At 42.1% G+C, this 15,991-nt stretch overlaps 1 protein-coding gene across 2 annotated transcripts in view; it reads left to right on the forward strand.

The window, feature by feature from the left end:
* The window catches only part of AGBL1 (AGBL carboxypeptidase 1), a 4,192,795-nt gene that overhangs the window by 2,565,211 nt on the left and 1,611,593 nt on the right, over positions 1-15,991 (forward strand). The window lies entirely within an intron of this gene.

Consider the following 15,991-nt stretch of genomic DNA (forward strand, 5'->3'; position numbering starts at 1 on the left):
TTTGTCATTTAAAGTAAATATATCAAATTATTTACATTAGTATATAACATAAAATAGGTTTCAATATTCGTTTTCAAAATGAATAAAAAAAGTCTATGTTTTTTCCTATAATTTACCACGGGCTATCCCGGCCCCCAACTGCAAAATCTCCCTGTGGCAAAGTATAGGGAAAATCATAAAAACATATTTAACTCAAATAAAAAATTAAAATGTTTTTTATTGTAACTATTAATGTAAACTCATTTTGTATGTATGTAAATCTTTATCGATTATTTAATTAAATGTTACAAATATGAATAAAAAATAAACACACATATATATATATATATATTACTCCAATCCTGCTTCACTCAAAGACAGGTCTGACACATGCTCAGGTTACCAACAGTGATTTTATTCCACCGGTGCACATTTGCCAAGCTTCGCGATGTCCACAAATTATCAGCATCCGGCAGACGCGTTTCGGCGTGTGCCTCATCAGTGCCGGGTAGTTGCTGACTGTGCCAAGGTGAGTTTGCCGCGGAGCTTCTGTTTAAATACCACCCGAGTGTTCTCATTGGCTGGGAGTCGTTCTCAGGAGAAGCGGACAGGGAAAGTTCCTCCAATGGTAAATGTCGCTATGCTCCCAGCCTTGAGACCTCGGACACAGTGCACTACGTCCCGCAATGAGGAACTCACAAGCAGTCAGATTGAGGTACAATGTCCCATCCTCGCACATGGTAATGCCTTTGTTACTTTGTTTGTTCCTTTAAAATTTGCGGGAAAACATAGGTTGGCTTTCGTCACTGCTTAGCAATCCTTTAAGCAAACGTACTGTCTGCTCCCTCTCCCCATTACCTTTCGAGTCACTCCAGGTTGGGGGGGCGCCGCATTGTGCCTTCCAAGCACTACAAGCCAGTCAAAGTTTGTCGGTTATATGCGGAGCTCCAGACCGAGGGGCGTGTCAGATCAAGCAGAGCCGACCTCCGCTTTAACATACTACTCCAATCCTGCTTCACTCAAAGACAGGTCTGACACATGCTCAGGTTACCAACCGTGATTTTATTCCACCGGTGCACATTTGCCAAGCTTTGCGATGTCCACAAATTATCAGCATCCGGCAGACGCGTTTCGGGGTGTGCCTCATCAGTGCCGGGTAGTTGCTGACTGTGCCAAGGTGAGTTTGCCGCGGAGCTTCTGTTTAAATACCACCCGAGTGTTCTCATTGGCTGGGAGCCGTTCTCAGGAGAAGCGGACAGGGAAAGTTCCTCCAATGGTAAATGTCGCTACGCTCCCAGCCTTGAGACCTCGGACACAGTGCACTACGTCCCGCAATGAGGAACTCACAAGCAGTCAGATTAAGGTACAATGTCCCATCCTCGCACATGGTAATGCCATTGTTACTTTGTTTGTTCCTTTAAAATTTGCGGGAAAACATAGGTTGGCTTTCGTCACTGCTTAGCAATCCTTTAAGCAAACGTACTGTCTGCTCCCTCTCCCCATTACTTTTCGAGACACTCCAGGTTGGGGGGGCGCCGCATTGTGCCTTCCAAGCACTACAAGCCAGTCAAAGTTTGTCGGTTATATGCGGAGCTCCAGACCGAGGGGCGTGTCAGATCAAGCAGAGCCGACCTCCGCTTTAACATACTACTCCAATCCTGCTTCACTCAAAGACAGGTCTGACACATGCTCAGGTTACCAACCGTGATTTTATTCCACCGGTGCACATTTGCCAAGCTTCGCGATGTCCACAAATTATCAGCATCCGGCAGACGGGTTTCGGCATGTGCCTCATCAGTGCCGGGTAGTTGCTGACTGTGCCGAGGTGAGTTTGCCGCGGAGCTTCTGTTTAAATACCACCCGAGTGTTCTCATTGGCTGGGAGTCGTTCTCAGGAGAAGCGGACAGGGAAAGTTCCTCCAATGGTAAATGTCGCTATGCTCCCAGCCTTGAGACCTCGGACACAGTGCACTACGTCCCGCAATGAGGAACTCACAAGCAGTCAGATTAAGGTACAATGTCCCATCCTCGCACATGGTAATGCCGTTGTTACTTTGTTTGTTCCTTTAAAATTTGCGGGAAAACATAGGTTGGCTTTCGTCACTGCTTAGCAATCCTTTAAGCAAACGTACTGTCTGCTCCCTCTCCCCATTACCTTTCGAGACACTCCAGGTTGGGGGGGCGCCGCATTGTGCCTTCCAAGCACTACAAGCCAGTCAAAGTTTGTCGGTTATATGCGGAGCTCCAGACCCAGGGGCGTGTCAGATCAAGCAGAGCCGACCTCCGCTTTAACATACTACTCCAATTCTGCTTCACTCAAAGACAGGTCTGACACATGCTCAGGTTACCAACAGTGATTTTATTCCACCGGTGCACATTTGCCAAGCTTCGCGATGTCCACAAATTATCAGCATCCGGCAGACGTGTTTCGCCGTGTGCCTCGTCAGTGCCGGGTAGTTGCATATATATATATATATATGACTTCGAAATTCCCACATACACTCCGGTGAGGAAAAGACGAGCCGCACCAATCGCTCTGGTAGGTCAGAATTCTTTAATCTGATGGCAACAAAAGATGCGTTTCGGCCATCAAGCGGCCTTAGTCACAATAACCTCTTCCTGAACCCAGGAAGATAAATAAGTTGATGACATTTTGCACGTCACAGCGTGCTCGAGGGAAGTGAAAATAGACTGTGAAAAATGACATTGCACTTCATGTCATAGCTTACCGGTGAAAATGTAAGTTAAATAATATACAATCAAGTACAATTTATGCATTGTATTTACAATTAGAGAGTGATCGATTTAAGATTTATTTATTAAAAAAATAACAATAGTAATGAAGTGCATAGGAGCTCAGTTAAGTTTCTGGAGGTAGAGTAAGTGTCATGTGCTCGTTTTGGGAAGCTAGTTAGTGGGATTGTGGTCTGTCTAAGAGTAGAAAGACTACTATGGTTTCCAGTTTGGGCAAATAATGCAAACCAATGTGTTGTCTATAGTAATGGTTTAGTACCAACCATTAAGTCAATTCATCGTGGTGAATCAATTCCTTTATATAATTCCAATTATAAGTAAATTATAAATAGTATTCATAAGCCTCATTGTTTGCTCGTTAGTAGGCATTAATGAAATTAAAATTATATGGAAAAGGAAAGTGAATGGTTATGTAAATATTAAATAAAAAATTACATCTATTTGCTTCTCCTCAAGTTATATGATCTTATAACCTCTTTTGCCCCTGCTGGTGCATCTCCTGGATTCTTTTTGGAGGCTTTAATCTGCCTCATACCCAAGGAAGGTAAAGACCCTGATTTTTGTAGGAACTACAGACCCATTTCTTTAGTAAACATTTACTATAAAAAAAGTTTTTATGCCTTGGCATTAAGGTTGTAATCTTATCTTCCTGACTTACTCATTAAAGAACAATATGGTTTTGTTAAGGGTTACTTCATTACAGATAACGCTCATTTATTTTTTGTCATATTATCCAAAATTTCTCATAAATCTGATTATTGCTGCAATTGCTTTGGATGCGCAGAAGGCATTTGATAGAGTATACTGGCCTTTTATTTTTCAAACACTTAAATTGATTGGTTTTGGTCCAAAAATTATAATTTGATCTCTTGTCTCTACTCAAATCCCAGAGCAGCAATCTTTGCAAATGGCCTCACTTCCTCATATTTTTCTGTGGGGATAGTTGTTCCGCAGGGATGTCTCCGATCTCCTTTTTTTTCAATCTAGCTTTAGAAACCTTCTTATCTAAATTACGACAAAACACAGACACTCATGGCTTTACATCTGAAAATGTACATATTAAATTGGCAGCATATGCAGATGATATTTTTTCTCGAAACAACACTCCTCCCTTCCTGCAACAAGTATTGGCATACTCCTCTGTTTCTGGACATAGGCTAAACAATGATAAATATGAGATATTACCTTTGACCAAATTTACATTTAAGGATGATTTTAACATATCCAATTTTAAATGTAAACCTCAGGATATAAAATATCTAGAGTATGTACTTCACTTCATCAATTAAACAATCAATATCCATTAATATGGAAAAAATTTCACCAAAATCATCCACCCTAGTAGATAAATGGCATCCACTTTATCTTTCCTGGTGGGGTAGCTTAGATACTATTAAATTGATGTTGTCCCCCATCCATAGTACTTTATACTATTTCTAACATACCAATTGCTATACCTCAAAGAAAATGTAAGAAAATGTATTCTTTATTATCTTCCTTTCTGTGGAGTAATAAAAGAGTTTGCATGTCATTACCAAAACTAATTTGTCTGAAACTAGAAGGAGTAGTACATTTTCCCGACTTCCCTGACTATCATAAAGCATTGCTTTTGCATCAATCTTCTAGATGGATTATGGGATCCTTGTCAGAATTTCCACTATGGGTTTCGTTTGAACATTCCTACCATAACTCCTTCTCCTTTCAAGAATGTCTATCTTTTACTCGGAAACCCCAACAATTATCTACTCCCATTGGTAAATACAAAAGTAAATTATTAGGCGCAATTTTATCAGATCCGCCTAATGATATTGAAACATTTCATAAATCCATGGTGTGGCGTAACAAACTCATACTGATCAAGGGGCATGGCTTTTATTGGAAAGCATAGAGACAAAAGGGCCTAATATGGGTGAATCAATTATTTGATAATCATAAGGTTATACCTTTTTCTCATTCTCATTCTTTGTTTAATTTCCCCTTCTCCATTCAAAACAAGTACCAACTATTACAAAACGCTCTGTCTCGTTATTGCCCAATTTAGCTCTACTCTTCCCTCTTCTCTCACCACTGGTAATCAAACTCATACCTTTCTCAGCACATGCCCTAAAGCGTATAGCATATACACTTAGTTATGAAAATCCAATGCTACTGGAGAGAAACTAAGGTAGAGTTAGCCTGGTAATAAGGTTTTGGCCCATTTATATATGGAATAAAATCTGGACCAAAATCCGGAGAACTTCTAGAGCAGCGAACACAACACAGACACTTAAAAAAATATATAATAGGCTCCTTCTCTCTCCCACAACTTTGCATAGGATGAACGCTGATATACCTGATACCTGCTGGTCCTGCTCCCTAATATATGCCCTTTTGTTCATGATTTTTGGAAACATTTCTGGGATCAGATCAATCTTATATTTGGCTCTATGGCATCCTTCTCTGTTGCTGATATTTTTTTTAGGGGCTTTATCAGATTACTTGAATAATTGCTCATTAAAAGTACGAATCCTGGAAAGAATCGTGTAAATTGTCCTTTCAATCTTGGTGGTTTGCAGTTTGCCAAAAGCATAGATTGGATACAGCTTACGTTTATCCTATTTCTCTAGCTACGAAAAGCCTACAGTGACGGTCCTCAGTCATAAAGTTTATTGATTCTCATATTAGACCTCCCCATACACACACTCCTATGGAACAAGAAGTTTTAAAGCCTCCTTGACATTCCATATGTCATACTTATTAATATTTGAACGTGTTTACTAGAAATAAAATGTTGAGAACTTAGTTATGTTACCAGACCTTGCATGAATTCTGATTACCTACTTGTGTCTTTTATAACCACAGTTTCATGTTTTAACTTATGTTATATTGTTCAAATACGTAAGGTGTTTGCATACTTAGATAGACATGGGATAGACGTAGCGTGTATACAAGAGATCCACCTTACCCCCCCACACAGACATGCGTATGGGTGCACGATGGGCGGGCGACCTACCGCATAGCATCATCCTACTCCACTTATGCCAGAGGGGTGATGTTGCTGATTAGACGCAATGTCCCTTTTCAGCTCATACGTGAACTGCGGGAGGACCAGAGCAGATGTGTTATAATACAGGCAAACTTTGGGGGCACAATATTGACAATAGTGACCACGTATGGACCTAACGTGGACGACCCTGATTTCTACACTGACGTATGGACGAAACTAAGAGATTTTCCAAGTGCGCCTATACTATGGGGAGGGGATTTTAATACCTGCTTAGACCCAACCCTTGACAGATCCACAGGTAATGAGCGTTATGGAAAGCAAGCAGCTAAAGTTCTAAAAGAAGGTATGGCACTGTGGGGAATGACAGATGTATGGAGAATGAGGCACAGCGGTAGACGAGAGGGCACATGTACGTCAACCACGCACAATACGTGGTCTAGAATAGATTACTGGCTTCTCACGGCGGAGGCATGTACCTGGACGACATCAGTCAGTCATTTACCCAAAACCCTATCTGACCACTCTCCAGTCTGTATTACGTTGGAGATCCCTACCCACATCCCTAAACAATTCACATGGCGGTTATGGGGGAGTACATTGCTGGACCAGGTTTTTCACACAGAGCTCCGTCAGGCAATAACAGACTACTTTGATTTGAATACAGGATCAGTGTCAAGTGCTGGTACTTTATGGGAAGCATTTAAGGTCACATATCAGAGACCACTGCATTGGTAAACACGCAGGGATTCTAAAAGACATACAACACCAATTGACAACTATAGAAAAAGACATTGGACTACTAGAGGCCGAACATACACAAACTGGCGATCCTACTTTATTAGGAAGAATTAGGGAAAAGATGGATGACTATTCTTCATGTGCACAGGATGAGATAAAATACAAATCAAAGAGGTACACAGCTCGAAACTATGGCGAGGGAGGGCGACCTGGGCGGGCTCTATCCAGTAAGATCAAATCATCATACACGACTTCATACATAACACAAATTAGAGACGATCTTGGTAACACGCAGTATAATACGCCCGCCATTCTGGCCCGCTTTGTGAAATACTACTCACAACTGTATGACACGCAAACATGCACTCCCGTGGCAGAGATTGATTCATACTCACAAGATGTTGCACTAGCTTGGCTATCGGAAACTCATAGAAAGTTCTTAAGCCATCACATTACTAAAGACGAAATTAGCGATGCAATTAAGTCTTTACCAAACAACAAGGCCCCTGGGGTGGACGGACTCCCAGGCGAGTTCTATAAAACATACCAAGACCTCTTGCAGCCACATCTAGCTGCAATGTACGAAGAAGCCTATGAGACAGGTAAACTTCCTGCCTCACTTAGAGAGGCATTGCTGATTGCACTCCCTAAACCTGACAAGGACCTGACGAATTGCGACTCTTACCGGCCCCTATCCCTCATAAATATAGATGTGAAAATCTTAGCGAAGGTGATAGCCACTAGAATACAGCTATTACAAGAAAAACTGATTCTGCCTGATCAGGCAGGGTTTGTACCAAACAGATCCACTACCCAAAACTTACAAACCATCTTTTCCCTCTATCACCATTTGGATCCGGAGATGCCGGCGGCGGCGGCTCTACTGGATGCCGCAAAAACCTTCGATTCGGTGGAATGGGAATACATGTTTGTGGTGCTGCGTCGGATGGGCTTTCCGGAGAGCTTTGTAAGATGGATAGCCATCCTGTACACAGACCCGACCGCTAGGATTAGAATTAATGGACAGACATCCGATCCCATACGCCTAGGTAGAGGAACGAGACAGGGATGTCCACTATCCCCCATACTATTTACACTGATACTAGAGCCCCTCACCTGCAAGATTCGCCAACACCACTCTGGAGCTGCCCTACAGCTGGGACTGCGTCCCCTCAATATATCTCTGTATGCAGACGACATGGTATTGTTCATGCGTGACCCAAATAAATACCTAGACGGCATGATCAGGGAATATATCCGGTTTGAACGCTACGCAGGGCTGCGTATAAATTGGGATAAATCGGTGTTAATCCCCCTAACGCCATGCACTACACAACCAACGACCCTCTGAAATGGCACACCGACCCGCTCAAGTACCTGGGTATCTGGATACATAGGGACCCAGACCGAGTGTTGAAAGAAAATTATGGTAAGGCGCTAACTAAACTAGATGACCAGATTACACGATGGACTAAGTTACCCTTATCACTGGCTGATAGGATTGCGCTGCAAAAGATGATAGTACTTCCTAGATTTTTATATCTATTTACTAACATCCCAATCTGGCTAACACAGGCATTTTTCTCTACACTGCGAACTATGTTACAACGATTCACATGGGCGGGCAAACAAGCTAGGGTAAGCCGGAAAGTGTTGACGAAACCGTATCATCAGGGTGGTTTTGGTGCACCTGATATGCAATTGTAATTTTACTGCGCGCAGGCGCAGCACGCCCATTACTGGAAGACACACCATGCGTACATCCCACACGTGGCGGTGGAAATGGATAGTGTCCAACCTACTCCACTGATGGCTTTCATATCAAACTCTACATCCTATATGCACACAGACACGATCCAACCAGTGCGCTGTACTTCCAAGGCATGGCAAACACTAGCGAGCAGAGCCAACAAACTACCCGCAACTTCCTATAGTAAATCACCCGAAACTGTCCGTGACGCAAGAAAAACGAATGTCATCGCTATTGGGGAACATGCAGTTGCACACAATGAAAGATATTTTTCCACATGGCAGGTTTATACAACGAAATGATCCATCACTGAGCGTACACAATACACCAATGAAAATATTTGCTCATATGCGCTTGCAAATGGCGATAAAAGACATGTACACCTCATACCGGGAGGAATCGCCGATATTACTAGCATTACAATCCCTATTATGAGCACCGACCACACGGAAGCTAATAACACATCTATACACGACTTCACAATCCGAACAAATAGAGGCGAGCAACACGGCCTTAGTTAGATGGGAAGTCCTGCTGGGTGAAACTATTGAGGTACAGGATTGGGACTACAGTTGCATGCAATTGTAGATATTAACATCAAACTGCAATTTGAGAATTATCCATTTCAAATTTCTGCACCAATTTTACTATTCCCCGATTCAACTACACAGATATGGGCTCAGACCACATGACAAATGTTATAGATGCGACACTGACCGTGCTGACTTTTTGCACATAGCATGGGCTTACCCGCAGGTAAACAAGTACTGGCAAGAGATAATGACTGCGCTTTCACAGATGCTAGCCGAATGAATACCAAATGCTCCTAGGGTGTGCCTGTTGGGTATGCATAAATCGAAACCAGCAAAGAGAAGGAAATTCCTTGCGGTGTCCCTGTTGCTGGCAAAGAGGAGAGTAGCTATCAGGTGGGGTAGCAAGCGTCCCCCAAGATTCAAGGATTGGCTGGTGGACATGTCCTACTGTAGGGAAACTATGGAGGTCTATGCGGAGGAACTGCCACAAGCATCGAGACCCAAAGATTTCTGGGACCCGCTAAAACAATATCTCTTAAGCATAGCAACTGAGGACTAAAGCAAAGGGATCATGTGTGAAGATGGTTGGGGAAAGCTGACCGAGGGATGGGTCTCAGAGAGAGGGAACAAAATGTACAATGTAAGTGCTGCATTGATCTATGTCTCTGTATGCAGGCCAAGCCTAGGTGGGTAGGCTGGGATGTATATATCATGGAGAACCCTAATGTGCATTACCGATAATCCTTATAACACTATATGCTCCTATGTGTTCACCGAGAAATACCTGATGTAAAATGTGAAGATCAAGTGTCTATTTATATAACACATGATGTAACTCTTTGAAATGCCACTGCGAAATTACATGTCAACTGGACGAAATAAATAAAATAAAAAAATAAATAACGTATGTTATTTTATTTATATTTTATTGCTTTTTCCCCTTTTTCTTTTTGAATAAACTTATTTTGTAAACTAAAACATAACAACATAACATCTAGGTGCAAGATCATTAATAACTTAAAAAAACATTGACTACATATATGTTGTGTAATAACATGCCATCTTAGTGCAAAAACAAAAAAAACATTGAAAATCTTTAACTTCATAGATACATTATTAGTTAAGAACAGATTATATCAAAATATTTACTGCATTATGCCAAGATCAAAAAATTCTTTAACTGTGTATATATATTGCTTGATAGCGTAGTATCTGGCTTTAAGTTCATTAAGAACATTAAAGAACTGTGATTACATAAATAGAAGATTTTTCTAAAAAAAAAACTATTACTGCATTCCGCCTTTTTAAGAAGGCACCAATAGCAAAACAAACTACCGGCTCAGATAACATTCAGAAATAAAAAAAGGCCAGCATATATTGGCAGGTGCCACAAGATCTCAGAATGGGTACCAAGTGTCTGCGGCAAAATGGTGTCTAATATATGCAGAGCAAGGTAAAGTGCACTAGCATTTGAGGAGAAATACCTCTTCCTGGCATCAGCAGCATGCATAACATACATTTCCTTAATCTTGATCTGCTTTGCCTTACTCAGTGCTTATAAAGAACGGAAGTAGATAGTTTAGCTCTATCACTGACCCTCCCAATTAGTGTGCCCTTGATCGAAATATGCTTAGTTTTGCAGGCCTGCCTTCCATATACCATATAATGTGACTTTGTGATGTTCTTTTCTAGATCTAGCCTATCCATAAACCTGTAACAACAGCCGATAGGAGTGATAGAAAGCAGGACGGCATCATCAGCATACAGAAGAGCCGGAATAGATGCAGAAAGTACTTTGGGCATGTCCTTACCATTGGAGTTTAAAAAAGGGTTAAGACCATTCCTGTACAGTAAGAATAGAATTGGGGTACAGACACATCCTTAATGAACACCATGGGAAAGATCAAAAAGTTCAGTACATTCCCCCTCTGTACGGATGGAAGCTCTGACTCAGTGTTCAAGGCCCACAAGAAATTGACCAACGGGAAGGCATGCCCATATGGGATAAAGAAAGCTTGAACTGGTTAACCTGGTTGAAAGCACTACTTAAATCCATGATGGCTAAATAGAATGCCCCTTTCTTAGCTAGTGTATACTTCCCAATGATGAGATTAAGATTTAAGCAATGTTCTAAGGTCCCTATGCCTTCTCTAAAGCCTCACTGCACCAGACAGAGGACATTGTTTTCCTGCAACCAAACCACAAACCGGTTTAAAATAACGCACTTCACAATCTTTACTGTAGAGTCCAATAGTGATATGGGTCTATCACAATGTGGATCCGGTTTATTACCCCTCTTAAAGCCTAGGACAATTGCTGCCATTGTCCAAGAATCCGGGATTTTAACAGAGACAGCTGCATTTAAAACATTAGTTATCAGAGGGGCCCATAGCTACCTTGTTGCCCATGTTACCTCATCCGGGTAACATCAGGGAAAATCCAAAAGGATTAGGATCACTTAAACTGTTCTTTAAACTCCCCCCCAAATCTCAAGTGTGCAAAAGGTACCAGGTAACTAGAAATAAAAACATAGCCAATTGTAGAGCCTCGGCCACATTCGACAAAATGAGGGGGCTGTTTCTAACACGCAAGAAGGCCCGCGTTACACAGGGCCTTATGCAACTTCAAACACCTCGGAACAGGTGTTGTACGATAAGTGGGTGGATCATGCAGCAAGAAAGGATCACTCACGGTGGTGATATTACCTAGTTTAGCATTAAAATCATTGTGGAATTTAGAAGATCTAGCATTGATAATTGATAGCACCTCAAACAAAGTCCCTATCTGACACACCAATTGATACACTGAATTATGAACATTGATTAAAAATAAAATTCAACTTATTCTGAAGCACAATCCACAAAGACTGAATCCCGGTCTGACTTGAAGCTATTTGGACTTTTTTTAGATTTATGGAGGTTCGAACTATAATACCCAAACCTCCTTGTGGTCTCTCTAACAAAGAGGCATTGGTAGTCGTGTTGAAGATTTGAAATCAATCCCATATGATTTCCTCCAAAGCCAAGGGTTTCTTGCAGCATAACAATATCAGACTACAAAATAAAGTCAAGCCACTTGGGATCCCTGACTCCCGCTTCATTCCAACCAACCATTTTAACAGGTAAACCTTGATTCCCTGCACTCTCCCCGATAAAAAGACCAGCTGTTGCATATGGTCAAGTTCTGGAGATACAGTAGGGGACTCTCAGCCCTAGTCAAGGTTAGCCCAGACTGACAAAGGAGTAAATGTATTTGATGTGGGGACAAGGGTGATCGGACCAGGGCATCTAACCTAGGTGATGAGATTCCATGCCCAGCTTCACTCCTTCCATGCCCAGCTTCACTCCTTTAGTGCATGTATTTATAGAAATAACCTAAAGAAACCCTGATGCCCCATGAGTGCCTCCTGGCATCACCATGAATTAGACGGTGATCTAGACCTACATTATTGAGAAAAAGTTTGGGGTGTCCTAATAATGGATTATTAACACATTAGGTGTTATATTGCATCTATATTAGACACTGAACCATTTGTCCAATAATAAATGAACACATGAAGATGTCATTTTGATTGTATATAAATGGAGGGCACACCAAACTTTTTCTCAATTACTTTTTTATTGGGGTACATAAGGTCTCAGTTCCATTTGAGTGTTTACCCACAGCTAATATTGGGGGATTATACCCACAGCTAATATTGTGGCTTTCAATAGACAGGAAGAGGTTGTTGCACCTTGTATCATGTCAATCTAATCAGACACAGATTACTTGCAGTTGATCACAATATAATTTCCTCTCAGATGTTTGGCGGAGGTCCAATCCACCCAACGCTCCTCACAAAGAGAATATCATATGCGTTGAAGTTAAAATCAGAATTATGAGCCAATGGCTTACTTTGTTTTTAAACTGTAGAGTGGATTTCCCCTAGTGAAGTTTAATTATGGGATGCCAGTCAAGATGGCAAGATAGGGGTAACAATCAGGGGGAGGATTCAAGAAAGACTGGCTGGGGAGAGGCTGGACTTGAGGGTCAGTACCCTGGGCTAGTAAACCATTACAGCATATTCAAATATTAAACAATAACCTTAAAAGAATAAAACAAACAGCCATCAATAAATATTAAAAATATCAATAAAAAAGAAACACACATATCTATTACATAACAGCATAACATCTAGGTTCAAGATCATTAATAACTTTAAAAATCTTTGATTCCATATATGTTGTGTAATAACATAGCATCTCAGTTCGAAAAACAAAAACTTGAAAATTTTAACTTCATCCCCCCCCCTCCCCCCCTCCAACCCCAGCAGGCCTCTACTGTCTTCGAAGGCCACGAGGGCTCCCTCAGCTTGTAAAGTGGCAGGCTGGATATAAGTGGCAATCCTATCTCTAAGAGATGGGTGTGAGACTGGGATAGGTACAGAGTTCAAGGTCGTCAGCCTTTCTATACTGAAAAAGTCTGATTGGGCAGGAGCCCGGGGGAGCTGTACGAGCATGAGGTATAGATAATTGCAAAACAGTATCTTCCAGGCTACATAGCCTATGCACCAGTGGAGTAACACATGCAATCACAATAGATTTAGATTTCTCTAGTGCACCATCCCAGTCAATATTGAGGGATTCATTAAATAGACCATTGGCAGGTGATGAAGAGGAGCTGGGCTGAAAAGCGGTCGCCGCAATATTCCTGTCAGAATTCCTTTGAGTTGTGGATACCCTGGATGTACCCACTTGCTTAGTTTTACATTTCTTTTTGGCTGCAGGCCCAAAGTCGCCTGCAATAAAGAGAACAGCGGGGCATATTATCAAGAACGGCGTTACAATTATCGCCAGTTTAGCGGCAGAAAACTGCAGCTAAAATGGCGATAATGGGCTTGATAATATGCTCTGGAGAATTCCAATATAAGCCCAAGTTGAAACTAGAACCTGGGCTTCTACGGGAATTCTCAAGCGCATATTATCAAGCCCTTTATCGCCGTTTTAGCGGCAGTTTTCTGCCGCTAAACCGGTGATAATTTTTAACGCTGTTCTCGATAATATGTCCCAGCGTTATTAAGGGGGCTGGATAGGGGTGAAGGAACTTGCATATCCAACGCACAGGTTGGTGGACAACTTATTGTAGAAGGGTCCTCACTTCTCCTATGTATATGGTGACTCCGCTGAGCCACTAAGGAACAGCTAGTACCCTCACCGGAATACAAAGATGAACGTCTCTCCACGAAGTTGTTTTCTTTGGAAATTATCCCAACAGCACAAGCCAGAAAGGAGTCCAGGGCGTGCCACCAATGAATTCGGAAGGACATTGACTCTGTCCCCCAATAACTTTTGCTTACCCATAATTCTTCAGATTGGGCCCTAGCAAGAACTGCCCCCTATTGATAACTGCAGAAAAAAGTACCCAGAGCACAGTGTTAACAGATAAAGTGTCACCAGACACTGGTGTTAAATCTAAAGGCCAAGAGGAATGGCCTAGCTCAGCAACTTTCAGGCGATGACAGGCAAAGAAAGGCCAGCTCTTGACCCGGGCTCTTCCACATGAGTCCAGCATTACAATGACCCGCGCAATGTTTGGACAGCCTCTTGGTGGCAAAAACAGGTTCCCCCCATCTCCTGCAGGGGAGGGATCTCTGGGGCTTGCAATCCTGCCCCTGGTCTCCTTGATGCACGTTCATTTTACGTAAAAGGAGTCTTGGCTATCCAGATGGAGTGTAATGGTGTTACTTTTGAAAACTGCTGAATCTTTGAACACCCTTCTTATACTGAGGCTTGAACCTGGTGTACACTCCCCATGGGTGAGAATAAGATACTTCCATGTTGTTCTTTGGTTTGCCTCTGTGAGTTCTACCTAACTGCAGAAATCAGTCACATTCCTGATTTTGTAGCTATTGCTGCTTCATTGTTAACACTGTATTTAAATTTTTAAAACGACGTTGCTAGTCAATGCAATTCAGAAACAATTGAAAACTGCAACAATGCTGCGTGGAGCAGAAGACAATAACATTAACATGAATTACATTCCTTGCACTGGATGACGGTGCACGCTACGATGAGCTGGGCACAGACATTAAACAAGGAAAACAAAAAATGCAAAACAGTTCCAACAACTGCACAGAAGGAGCAGTAATTTGACATCATTAATCTTCAAAACTAAGTATGCTCTGTTGCTACAAAATCAGGGTGTTAAGCAGAGCAAATCTTGAAAGTCTCGTTGCCAGATTGGTAACAGCGGTCATGTTTTTAAATGCACGCGACGCTCATGCAGTGCCGCTTTGAATTAGCAATCGCCGAGAGGAAAAATGATGCATCGCAGTATCATTAGTCTGAGCTGAAAGACTGCATTATGCTGATGCCACCCTAAGCAAGAACGGCGAGCTACTGTAGGACATCATTAACCTCCGTTAGTCATGCTTGGCAGCCCAATACCGTAAGCGTCACTCCGCGAGATAAGTTCAGCTGTTTGCGCTGGGGCTCGCAGAAGTGAACAATGAAAGGATCACCCCTCTCAAGGCAGATACATAAATACGCGTGTCACTGTGCAAGTTAATGAAATAATTATCCTAAAGCTTCAAACTCATCTGTTCGGGCGCTTGCATAAGCTTCAGAATTCGAGGAAGGGGTATTCATTTTGCTTTTTAAGCCACGTTAGTAGTTTGCATGACATGAAACAAGCATTTGCAATGCCATCGGTCTCGCCTTTGGGACCCTATATGTATTTAGCTATGCAGCACATTAGCCTGGGTGCTGAAACATCTACTGGTCTTTAACATGTTGGTAAGCACCTAACTGCCTGACACGTCAGGTATGGGAACACATGGCGAAAAATATTGCCTTTCAGCGGGAAATGGTATTGTCCAAAGCTCTGTTTTTAATATAAAATCAGGGCCTTTTGTGGTCATAAAACTGAAAATACAAGGGGCCTCATTTATGAGGCCTTGCGTCTGTTATGCGCTTCTGATGCGTCACTTCTTGTGACGCATCGGCGGCGTAAAACATGCCTCCTGTTGCGCACTATTACAAAGTGACGCATCTAAGCAGATGCGTCACTTTGTAAACCCCTGCGCTACATTATACCTGCGTCAGGTATAATGTATGCAGGGGGGGGCTTTTGCACTTACAGATACGTCAGGAATACTGACGTATCAGTAACTCCTTGCGACATGATGCGTCATACATTAAATTCGACGCATCAGGCATGTTGCAAGTAGTGCGCACTGAGAAGTGACGCACCGCCGCTTTCACGCAGCGTTGCG

The sequence above is a fragment of the Lissotriton helveticus genome, chromosome 3_1 (genome assembly GCF_964261635.1).
Source record: "Lissotriton helveticus chromosome 3_1, aLisHel1.1, whole genome shotgun sequence".
Taxonomy (NCBI): Eukaryota; Metazoa; Chordata; class Amphibia; order Caudata; family Salamandridae; genus Lissotriton; species Lissotriton helveticus.